Here is a 13,122-nt window from a genome sequence, read left to right on the forward strand (position 1 = left end):
ATGAGTGGGAAATGATACAAAATTTTTCATTGTTATGCTGCACATATAAAACGACTGTAGTTTTTAGAAGGACATTTTAACATTAAAAACATAAACATAAAAATCCATCTCATATTAGAATCAAAACGGTAATAGGCAATCCCAGGACCTCCCATGGCTTTATATGTAAGATGCAACTTCTGTTCTGGTCTCGAGAATATAACTGTGTCCAATCATACTAAAACACTAGATTTGTGTTAAGAGGGAACAATTTTAATTCCTGCCTGAAAGCTCAGTGATTATAAAGCGCCCAGAGAGAAGGACCAAAAAACTGTTCGGCGATACAATAGAAAAAATAAAAAATAAACACCTAACCTTGGACGTAATGTAGATGATTTACAAGTACGAACATTTGATGAAACTCATTATGTCTTCAACTACAGCTGTCGGAATGTGCTCTGTCTCTTTCAAGTTGTTGTGGCCACTCTCTATGCTTTACAATTTCTGAAGTTTCCCAAAATAATACTATCTGAATGCTATGCTATGATACCCTTATGCAAGTTCACCACCAATAGCTTTTCCTGTACAGTATTAACTTTAATTATCATACAAAGATCCATAGGTATGTCATAGCTGTCCTTTCGTGAGCAATCATTACATTTCTTGAAAAATGCTTGATTGTTTTAGCATTAACGGGACTGAAATTTCTGGACAGTTGCTGCAGAAAATTGTTTCTTCAAGGAACGGATAATATGGGATCGAAATGGAAATTCTAAGTTACCATGGAGGGAATTAGATATTTTTCCACCAATGGAGCATATCAAAAATCAGATCAAAAATTAGAAGTATGGCTTTTCAGGCGTTTGCTCTATTAACCAGCGTTTCGTCTTAGGTCTGACACTAGACTCATCAGAGTGGGATGTGTCGGACCCTACCCACTGACGCTGGGGTGTATGCAGGTGAACGTGTGTGCGAGAAAGTTTTCATTTCCCACCCTGAGGGGGTGGGGCGGGCCACCTGAAGGGTTACGCCCTCCCTCTGGCCGTGAGGTTGCGCGGGGTTGAGGAGATTTAATAGAAGAAGGAGAGGGGAAAGGAGATGTGTGATTAAGGAGTGGGGAGAATAGGGGCCTCTTGGCTAAGTGGTTTCTTTTTGTTTTTTTATTTTTTATTTTATTATTATTATTATTATTATTATTATTATTATTATTATTATTATTGTTATTATTATTATTATTATTATTATTATTATTATTATTATTATTATTATTATTAATTTTTTTTACAAAAGAGAGATGAAGCTTTATTGAGCAGCGATACAATGCAAGATGTTAAATAGAGTGCTTTACATGGCGGTGTGATGGAAAAGTTGAAGGGCTAGGAGGTGGTAAAATGAGGAGAAGTTAACAAGGGAAGTGAGCAAGATGGTAAAGGTCCAGATTAGGTAAGGGAGGCATAAAGTAGTTGGGAGGTGGTGGAGCGGTGAGATGAGGACGAGGAGATTGGGGAGATGGGGGAGATGGGACAGGTTGGGCCGGGGATGGCTGCGTAGTGTGGGAGGGATTATGGTGCGATGGAAGTGGAGAAGAATGAGAGGGTTCAGCCCTATGATAGCCCATAGATGTGGATGCCTTGGTCTATAAGGCGCTGGACGTCGGTGTGTGTCGGCAGTTGGAGTCTCACCAGAAATGTGGGACCGGCAGAGTTATAGATGCGGGATGCTCTCTTGACAGGTACTCCGGCCTGGCGAAGGTCACATGTGATGGCAGCAGGCGCTACGTTGGGGTCCATACCACGCAGAACACAGCTGTAAGTTGAGTTATGATCGGATGGTGGTGGTGGCGAAGATGAACATGCCGTATTGTCAGGAGGATCGGTCGACGGTCCCTCGATAGATGGTGGTTGAGACGTTTCCTGGTGACGTGTCTGCTCAGGGTTGGGAGGGAGAGGAAGAGAGGTCAGGAGAGGAGATGGATAGGCCTTCTCGTTCACCACCAGCACGCTCTCAAACCTACACCATCCGTCTCTGCCCCCGGCCGACCCCTCCTCAACCCGTTAGTCCACCCCCTCCTCCAACTAATTTCTTATTTTCGCCACCACCGTCCCCCGCTGACATTTTCCGACTCTTACTCACTTCTCTTGTAACTTTGTCATCGGTGTTTCATCTCCTTGCTCTTCAACTCCCTGATCACCCCCTTGCTTAAAACTTCTCTTCCTTCAATTCCGTCATGTCTCTCTTAAGTCATATATTAAAACCGTTCACATGCACCTCCCTATTCCACAATCCTACTTCCCATCTATCTAACTTTTCCTCTTCGAACACATATCCTATCATTTATGACTTCATTTACCCACCTTCCTTTTCCACACATCTCCTTGACCCGCCCGCATCTCTTGGCCAGAGCGAGGGCGTAACCCTCTAGGTGGCCCACCCCACCCCTTCAGGGTGGAGAATGAAAACGAGAATAGTAGTAGTTCACCTGCATACACCCCAGTGTCAGTGGGTAGGGTCTGACACATCCCACTCTGATGAGTCTAATGTCAGACCTAAGACGAAATGCTGGTTAATAGAGCAAACGCCTGAAAAGCCATACTTCTAATTTTTTATCTGATTTTTAATATGGTACTTTAAAACATGATTCATTTAAGATGCTGGCGGGACCATGTAATTTGAACAAATAATCTGGGAAAATGTAGTTTCTGGGAGCAGATAAATAAGGTTCCACTGTATAATACATCTAGAAGGAAAGAAATATAATACCTGTGAATCAGCTGCATGTTTTTCTTTTGCATCATAATATTGTAATCTCCTGACAGTTGAAACTATTAAGGGTCATTCTTTCTAATTCAATTACTGAACTGTCATACCTTTTCTGATTGAAACATATGGATGGTTTGAGGACAGCTCCTCTCTATATGACTGTCCTTGGGGCTCTGAACTGTTTCTGTTAAGATGGATGTCTACTGAGAGATCAGTAGGCTCAGCACTGCAATTAATCTGAATTCACTTGATGATGCAACAGCATACATACATACATACGAGGGGGGATCAAATATACTGTAAACGGGATTTTATCTTTTATTTAAATTCATTTATTGAAAAACACAAGGCAATTACAATTTATTTTTCCACATAGTTTCCTGTTTTAGAAATACATTTGTCCCAGCGTATGGGCAACTTTTTATGCCCTCATCGTAAAAAGAACAGGGTCATGTCACCAGCAAGTTGCGCATGAAGTCTTCCACTCTCTCGCCATCTTCAAATCGTTGCTTTCCTAGAGCTTATTTAATTGGTCTAAACAAATGGAAATCACAGGGCGATAAGTCCAGGCTGTAAGGAGGATGGTCAAGTGTAGTCCAGTGCATTTCCTGTAGCTTGGAGATAGTTAGAGCTACAGTATGGGGCCACGCATTGTCATGGAGGAGGATGACCTGTCGAATCGGTTGGTCTTGTCTTTTGCGGCGATATGCAACCCTCGCCTTGTTCAACAGCTCGTAGTAGCAAGCAGCATTGATTGTGCGTCGCTCATACACAAAATCAATCAGCAAAATGCTTCACAGTCGAGTCTTGGCTTTCACTGGTGCTGCCTCCCCTTTCCTCCATCACTCCTTACTGGCTTGTTTGGTTTCGAGAGGGTAGTGATGGACCCATGTTTCATCACAGGTGACGATCCAACTCAAAAATGCATCACCTTCTTCCGCAAACCTTGCTGTAAGCCTCTGACAGACCTCCAACGTATCAACTTCAGATTTTCAGTCAAAAGGTGAGGGACCCATCTCGAACACACTTTACAGAACTTTAGGTTGTTTGTGATGATTACTTCACAGCTCCCATAACTGATTCCGACTTGTTAGGCAATTTCTGATACTCTCGCCCGTCGATCGTCGTCAGTAATATCTTCAATCGCATAAATGTTTTCGTCTGTAATACTAAATCAAATCAAATCAAATTAAAATCTGTTTATTTGCAAATGAGGTGTCTTTTTTTTTTGCTAGTTGTTTTACGTCGCACCGACACAGATAGGTCTTACGGCGACGATGGGACAGGAAAGGGCTAGGAGTGGGAAGGAAGCGGCCGTGGCCTTAATTAAGGTACAGCCCCAGCATTTGCCTGGTGTGAAAATGGGAAACCACGGAAAACCATCTTCAGGGCTGCCGATAGTGGGATTCGAACCTACTATCTCCCGGATGCAAGCTCACAGCCGCGTGCCTCTACGCGCACGGCCAACTCGCCCGGTAATGAGGTGTCTACCTCTGTGGCAAATGGTACAATAAAAATACATTACTGTCAAGCACTAAATATTAAATTAACAAGAGAAGAAAATTTTCGTATAATACAATATTATACAATTTACGCTAACAATTTTTTCTATTAAACACACAGCTCATCCTTAATAAATTTATACTGTTTACAAAATTCTACTTATAATATCTCCTGTACTACTTACAAATATAGTCAACTGATATACAGTATGTGGAATTACTTCAAATGATACTATACAACTGGTATAAGATTAGAATTTACATTGCATTTATTTACTTATTTATTATTCTTTTTTTCTACCCATTCTGGAACATAAGTAGCATAACAACCTGCTGTGTCTTAACCAGAGCCCCTTTTGCCACCACTTTTCAGAGTTCCTGAAGGGCCTTCACAGCTACCGTAGCAGTCCCAGGGCCCTCGAAGTCCCCACTGTACTTCACCCCTACAGGCAGTCCCCTACTTTGGCTGTCCAAACTCCTTAGACCAGGGGATGGAATTAATTTATTCACACACATTTGTTTTATTTACAATAACCTGCACTGGTCGAATGCCCTCTAACACTTCATTTATTTTCTCTGTTGCTGTTTATTCTCTTCTTGAATATCTGTACAGATTTTGGAAAACGATCAAACACTATCCCTGGTAAATTGTTCCACTCCTTCACACCCTTCCCAATGAATGAAAATTTATCCCAATCGCTTCTGCTGAAATTCCTTCTAATTTTATATTTGTGGTCAGTCCTGCCGATATAATTATTTTCCAACTGAAGCCTCTAACGGATATCTCCCCATGCTTCTTCTCTTGTATAGGCTCTATATAATCCTATAAGTCTAGTTTTCTCCCTTCTCTTACTTAAAGTTTCCCACCCAAGTTCCTTTAACATTTCTGATACACTACTCTTTCTCCTGAAACCCCCTGTTACAAATCTTGCTGCTTTCCTCTGCACACTATCTATTTCTTTTATTAGGTATTCTTGGTGAGGATCCCAAACACTGTTTGCATATTCCAATAATGGACAAACCATACTCAGGTAAGTTTTTTCTTTTAATTCTTTGTTGCATTCTTTAAGTAGCCTCATTATGACATGTAACAATCTGTATGCTTTCCCAACAATGTCATCAACATGAGCCTTCCAGTGCAAGTTACTTTCAAATCTCACACCTAAGTATTTGCACTTGCCATCTTTTGGGATAACTACCTCATCCAAAGTATATTCAAATTCAGTTTTAAAGCTCCTGTTTGTAAAAGTTGTAACAGTTGATTTGCCTCCATTAACCTTCATATTATTTTCTTCAACCCACTGTTGGATACTTTCAAGGTCCCTTTGTAATTCTGAACAATCCTCAATGTTGTTTATTTCCCTATAAACAATTATGTCATCTGCATAAATCTTATTTTTGATGTTATATTGTTCCCTAAATCATTTACGTATATTAAGAAAAGTAACGAACCGATTATACTACCCTGTGCAATTCCCTTCCAAACTTTCTCTTCCTGTGATACATTATTTCCTACTTTGACTTTCTGAACCCTTGAATTTTGAAATGTTTTTATCCAATGTGTAACTCTTACGTCCAATCCTATTCCCTCCAATTTCTTTGATAATATTCCATGTTCCACTCTATCAAAGGATTTGGAAAGATCTATGGCTATGCAATCTAACTGACCTCTTGAATCCAATTGATCTGATATGTCCTGCTGAAATCCCACCAGTTGTGCCTCACAAGAAAATTTCTTTCTAAATCCATACTGGCTCCTCATGAACTAATTTTTATCATCACATATCCCTCTGATGTACTTTGATATTTAAACCCTCCAGTATTTTACAAACTATACTGGTCAGGCTGATTGGTCTGTAGTTCTCTGGTTTCCTTTTATCACCCTTTCCTTTATAAATTGGTATTATTATAGATTCCTTCCATTCCTTTGGTATTACACTATTATTTATGACATAGTCAAAGAGAACTTTTAAATAAGGCACTATGTACCACCCCATTGTCTTTAATACCTCCCCAGTAATTTGATCACTTCCTGCTGGTTTCCCTTGCTGAAGCAGTTGGATTTCTCTGAAAATATTTTCATTTGTGAATGAGAAGCTTCTTGTTTCCCTCTGTGTCCCTCACTCTCTATTTTCTGTTTCGGTTTCCAACTCCTGACAATCATCTACTGAATCTCTGAATTCCCTACTAAATAGGTTTGCTTTTTCAGTATCTGTTAAATAGTGTTCACCCCCTTCTCCCACCATTGTAGGAATTTGGATTCCTTTTCCTTTTTGATTCTTGATATATGAATACAGTTTTTTCCATTTCCCTTTTTGGTCATTACCCTCTTGAAGTATGCCATTCATATAATTATCTTTTGCTTCCTTTTTCACTCTATTCAGTTTCCTCATTAGCTGTTTTCTAGTTTCTCTTCTCTCCCTACCCTCTTTGATTTTCTTGTTTACTATTCTACATTTTCTTTTTAATTTTCTTATTTCCCTTGTATAATAAACAGGTGTGATGTCATTTTACCCTTCTTAACAGGTACAAATCTCTTCTCTCCTTCCCAAATGATTCCTTTAAATTTAGCCCAAAGTGTATCCACATTACTCCCTTCACGTATCCAACAACTGAATTGTGATTTAAGGTAAGTCCCAAATTCATCAACTTTAGTTTTTCTATACAATTTCTTGTCTTGTGTAACCCTTTTATTAAGCCTTTTTGGTACGAGTACTACATCCATTATTACAGCCTTATGGTCTCCTATTCCTTCAATTACCTCAGTTTTATCAACAATTTCCCATGGTTTAACCAAGAAAACATCTAGTAAGTTATTGAGACAAGTCGGTTCTTGTACTACTTGTGTAAATCCTCCCTCCCAAATTAACTTATTTGCCAGTTTCTGTTCATGGGCTTCACTTGCAGATCCATTCCATTCAACTTCAGGCAAGTTTAGATCTCCCCCAATTATTACCATATCATTATTATTGTTTTTATGAGTATAATCAATTATTTTCTCAAATATTTCCATATCTCTTTCCTCTCTTCCAGGCCTGTGTGTTCCTATAATTCCCTCCTCCTTCATATTATCACAAACTAATTTTATCCCTTTCATCGGTAAACCATTCATGTGAACAATAAGTTTCCTTCACCAGAATGAACACCCCCCTCCCTTTTTATCTCCTCGGTCTCTACGATAGACTGTGTACCCTTCTGGAAATACTTCTCTATTACCCACCCCTTCTCTCAACCACGATTCCACTCCTATCACCACATCAGTCTCATAAGATTCCATCAATGTACCGAATTTTAATTGTTTATTTACTACACTCCGACAGTTTACCAAGAGCAATCTCAGACCCCCTTCCTCCCTAAAACTTGACTGTTGCAATTGGGTAACTTGAAATTCCTTACTTTCCTGAGTTTCATTTTCTAGTTGACTGAGCCAGCTTGAAGTACAGCTGGCTTTTTCTACTAGTTTTCCTGGTCAGTATTATAACTCAAGGGAGTTGCCTGTTTTACAGTACCATACATATCTTAAGATTAATAAAATCTAGAACAATATTTGCTATCTTTCGTTTACCTGAATTGTTTAGATGGACGCCATGTTTTGTATAACAGTATCTCTCAAAACTGCTGCATTCATTAACCTGAGTATTCCGAAAATGTTTACAAATTTTAACAATATCTGTATTGACCTTGTCCACTTCAATGTTCACACACGAGTCTCTACTCAAATCATGCCTGTGGGGCACGTTCACTACAAAGACGTTAGTGTGGGTCAGCTTCCCTAGTGTATGTTTAAGTTGTGATCTTACATTCTTGGCGTCGTCGTGAGCAATGTCGTTCGTCCCTCCGATGATAAGCACTACATCGCCGCTCCCAAAGTTCCTAGTTGCTTCTTATACGTTTTCCAGGACACTGCTGATAGAAGCTCCTGGATATATTTCTCCGGTTGCTGCTATATTCTCGTCGTTAATCACTCCCGCAATTCCTCTTCCTTGGCTATCACCAAAGACAACTAGCTTTGCTGATTTAGGCCTAACTGAATCTTGAATCTGAAAGCTAGGCCTAAATTTTAACCTCGGCACGGCAACGGCAGCGGATCGCGATGATTTGGTTTCACGCGCGCGATCACTTTCTTCCAGAATTAAGTTATTTAGGGCAGAAAACCTATTTCTGATATTTATTTCCGGAAATTCAGTTGTAGATTTCTTCTTAGCCGGCCATCCATGAACTACGGTACTTGACACCACGTGCTCGAGTTTGTTACTGGTACTGGTATATCACTCGAAGAATGGTCAGTCCTAAATTCTAGCAATCGCAGTCTTTCTTTTAATTCTTGATTTTCAACTTTAAAGAGCCTCATTGTTGTTTTGTAGAATGTTTATAATTTCCAATGCACTTTTATATTCCTCATCGATTGTTTTCGGTGCTTCATCGTCAACGCCGTCGCCAACTAAAACATTCCGAACACACTGCTCACAAATCCAGTCAATATTTTCATTAGTTTTTACGTCTCTAGGGCAATTTCCGCACTTATAATGCCACCATCGATCACATGAATCACACAACATTCCATTTTTCACTAATCTTCGACATTTTCCGCACTTTTCGTCACATTTTACGGTTAATTTACTCGGAGGATAAAACACCACGTCGTCATTACCGGGTGCCATTTTGAAAAAAAGGACGGTGATCGTGTTGCTGATTTTACACACGTTCTCATCCTTCCTTGAACTTTTCATGCCAGGAAAGCATACATATCCTTCACAATGTTTGATCACCGAACTGTGCAGTACCCCTCTGGCAAATTTCCGCTACTGTAACTCCTTCTCGAGCAAGAAATTTTATAATTTGGTGTTGCGCAGCGGAGGGGTGCACCTGTTGCTCCGACATTGACGGCGGGAAATATCTAACAGCACGCTTTCCCCACTCCTAACGGTCCCGCCTAAGCATAGCAGAAGCACGGGGCCAGTCCTACCAACTGTTGATGTTCAGGAACAAAAATCCAGTTCATATTTGATAGTCTTTCATACACACATCTTCATTATCAGAGCTGGGAAGTAATAAAGTAATCAAATTATTGTAACAATTTTTTTTTTTCTACTTGTAATTGTTACTTTCACAAAATGTAATTCTTACTCCAAAGTTGCTTCTTGAAATAAAATTATAATCATTACTGGTACATCCTAGTCATTGATGTACATCGCATTGAGGATTTGTCAACTTTATAGCCCCAGCACTCCCACCAAGGGTATAAAGCAGAGGCTACAACATGCACTCCATTTACGCACAGCTTACTGTGGTTGCTAGTTGAGATTTAAACGATCTTGTACTTGTACTTGTGGTAAAAACAAAGCCAGAATAAACATGTGATGGCAAACGGGTTGAGGCATTTCCATTCCTCAATTTGAATAAACATTTTGAATTAATTGGCTCTGAAAATAATTAAAACATGAATGTGACACGTAAACTTTGTTTGGGAGCAATCATTCTGAAAGTTTGTTTAGTCTTACTTAGTAATGATAGCCACTTAATGTCTCTCTGCTAAAAAGCACCAAATGGAGTAATTGTCATCTTAATGATTACTTGTTGACAAAGTAGTTAGTAATTGCAATTGAGTAGAATATTTTTCAGGTAACTGTAATTCAACCTAGTTACTTTTATTTTGTACTTACCTATCACTGTTGATTATAGACTGTTATGCCTATCACTATACAGTCTGTAAGCCTGTGTGAATTTACTAAATACTGCAACAATCTTCTATTTGTAACTAGTTCCGTGGCCTCGTTTAGTTCTATACCTCTTATGATTAAATCATTAGAAACTGAAGCTAACCATAATCGTCTTGGTCTCCCTCTACTTCTCTTACCTTCCATGGCCAAGTCCATTGTTCTCCTAGGTAACCTATCCTCCTCCATTTGCCTTACATGACCCCACAATTAAAGCCGTGTAATGCATACAGCTTTATCAATAGGGTTCATTCCTAACTTAGCCTTAAACTCCTCATTCTGAGTACACTCCTGCCATTGTTCTCACCTGTTTGCACCACCGATCATTCTTGCTACTTCCATGTCTGGTACTTCTAACTTACTAATAACATATCCTGAGTCCACCCAGATTTCACCCCCCATAAAGCAAAGTAGGTCTGATTTCCTAACGACCAGCGTTCTGTGAAGTAAATATAATTTCACGGACTATTTGTTGACAAAGTAGTTAGTAATTGTAATCGAGTAAGATATTTCTTCAGTAACTGTAATTCAGCCCAGTTACTTTTATTTTGTACTTTTCCATCACTGTTCATTATAGATTGTTAAGCCTTTCAGCATTCCAAGAAATGAATTCCATTTTTGCTCAGTATTCAATTACAATTTTAAGATCAAAGGATTTCCAAAAAGAAATTTTGTTTAAATATATATCCACCTATTCAATACTGTACAACTAATTAGTTATATACTACCGCTCGTTAATTTCAATACACCCAATAATTGACATTTAGTTCTCTGTAGATAAGGTCTAATACCATGGGTACGGTTGAGGAAGCAAAGGAATAGTACAACAGTTGTACACGTCATGTTTTTTGTTTGTGGTCATTGAGATACAATAGTATCCAACAAACAATGTTGTGTACATGAACATTATATACCTATCGGATAAGTTTGTTTACCTATTTGCCAACAGACGCCGCATTTGGTGCACCTGTGTTGTTCCCGATACTGATGTGATATCTGCAGCGAATGGCAAGCATTGCTATGATACATAACATGTAGATCCTGCATGTCAGTTCCTTCGTGACAGTTGAAGTTTGCACATCACTAGTATGGCTCCACGAGTGGAGATATCCATAGAAAAATGTGCTGCAATTGTAGCACTTAGCCAAGCAGGTTTATTCGCCAAATTGCAAAACAGTGCAATGTGTCTATAGCGGGAGAGCAATACACCCTTCCCGCCAGAAGACAGCAGGTAGCAATAAGGACATACCATGACCAGGACAACCTTGTAAAACAACTAAAAGTGATGATAAATATATCAGAATTACCATTAAGAGAAATAGATTCAAAACAGCGCCCCAAATTAGTGCAGAATTGGTAGAAATGAACACGACAACAATATCTGTTGCAACAGTAAAAAGGAGACTGGTTGAAGCCAGCTTGAAAGGATGTGTCACAGAAAGAAAACCCCTTCTAAGGCCCATAAATAAACAGAAGAGACTTGAATGGGTTAGAACACATCGTAATTGGACATCGGAAGAGTGGATGAAGAAGTTATTCACCGATGAATTGAAGTTCGAGATTTTTGTAACCAGAAGGAGAATATTTGTTCGCTGATTTGTAGGGGAAAGGGTAGCCCAACAGTGTGTTCTACCTACAGTTAAACACAGTGGAGGTTCTATAATGGTTTGGGGATGTTTTACTGGAGATAGAGTTAGCGACATTGTGAAAATAGAAGGATGTATAGTGTACCATTATATCTGACCGCAAGCATGGATATTTAACGCAGTAATAATTTTGCAGTAGGGCGCCGTTTGTGAGGGCGTGATGCTATATAGAGCGCGGGAATCGAGAAGGTGATTTCCCGAGGCAAGGCGGCGTCAGGTGTGACGAAGAAAGAATATGTGAGGAAGAGAGAAAGAGAGATGGGATTTTGTCGGAGGGAGAGACCTGCCATCTTAACAGAGATTTTAGCGGGAGCAGACAGGCCCACCACATTACGGAAATTGAGCCGTAATTCCCGTAAGTAAAGGTTTTTCAAGAAAATAAAAAGATGGAAATGGTTACTAGAATTTTACGAAGCGGTAGATACCTCTAAGGTTATTAACATAGGATTAGATCAATAAATATGTTCCAAGCAGAACCACCGTGGGAAGCTCTGTAGTGGCCACATTCCAGACTCAAGTTGTTTCTCGGGACTTCCCCTGGCGTCCTTTGGTGTGCGGCCTCATATAAAAGCTGAGTGATATGGGGGGAGATCATCCAGTTGACTATCATATTGCTGCCGGCACGCGTCGCACGTCTGCCTAGATTGCTCCAGAAACCCTTTGTTCAGAACAAAGACAGTGTGTAATTATTACAGTGCGATAACTTTGATCCAGTGGATAGGAGACTTACGGAGACAGGTGTGGATCTGTAAGTGGCGCTATGTTCAGATACCTATCAATGAGATCGCGTGTGCTTAATGCTATCAGTAACCATAGAAAGCTGTACTTGCAGACTCGACTAAATAGCGGTAGGGGCGAAGCTCCCGAGGTGCCGAGGAAGTGTGGACAATCGACTGTGGAGGTCTATATTTATTCTCTGATAGAATGTTGAATCCGAATTAAGCGGGCGTAAAAACAATAACTGAGTAGATAGTTTCTAGAGCAGAAAATAGTTTGTGGTACAGTACACAAGTTAGCGAGTACGCTGCTATATGTGAAGAGAGGACGAGGAGTGTGCATTGCAAAGTGTTAGCGCTGTGTGCTAGCTCAACCTAAGTAAATGTCCAGAATGTGGTAGTGGTTAAAGTGAATCTCTCATTATAGTAAGAAGTCGAGGTATTCTGAGGGGAGTGAGCGGCTAGAACTTCAGAACGTGGCTTCGAAGACGTCACCTTGAACGAGGCATCCCTCAAGAAGAAGGCGGCACTATGGACCAGCGGGGCAGGAAGAATGGACTCCAAGAATCGAACCTGGATGAGACGTCTATCATGATGTGCTAAATCATGTCAGCCATACCCGGAGGGAGAGACGAGGAGATTATTTAAGATAAGTGGACCAATGAATTATTAGATGTATGGTAGAGTTAAGGTATCACGCAGAGATAGTAGAATTAAACGTGTAAATATTCATATAGGATTTGATGGTGGCCCATCAGGCTGCATATTAAGATTGTTTGATATCTACGGGTAAGAGTAGTTA

This window comes from Anabrus simplex, chromosome 1 (assembly GCF_040414725.1).
Source record: "Anabrus simplex isolate iqAnaSimp1 chromosome 1, ASM4041472v1, whole genome shotgun sequence".
Taxonomy (NCBI): domain Eukaryota; kingdom Metazoa; phylum Arthropoda; class Insecta; order Orthoptera; family Tettigoniidae; genus Anabrus; species Anabrus simplex.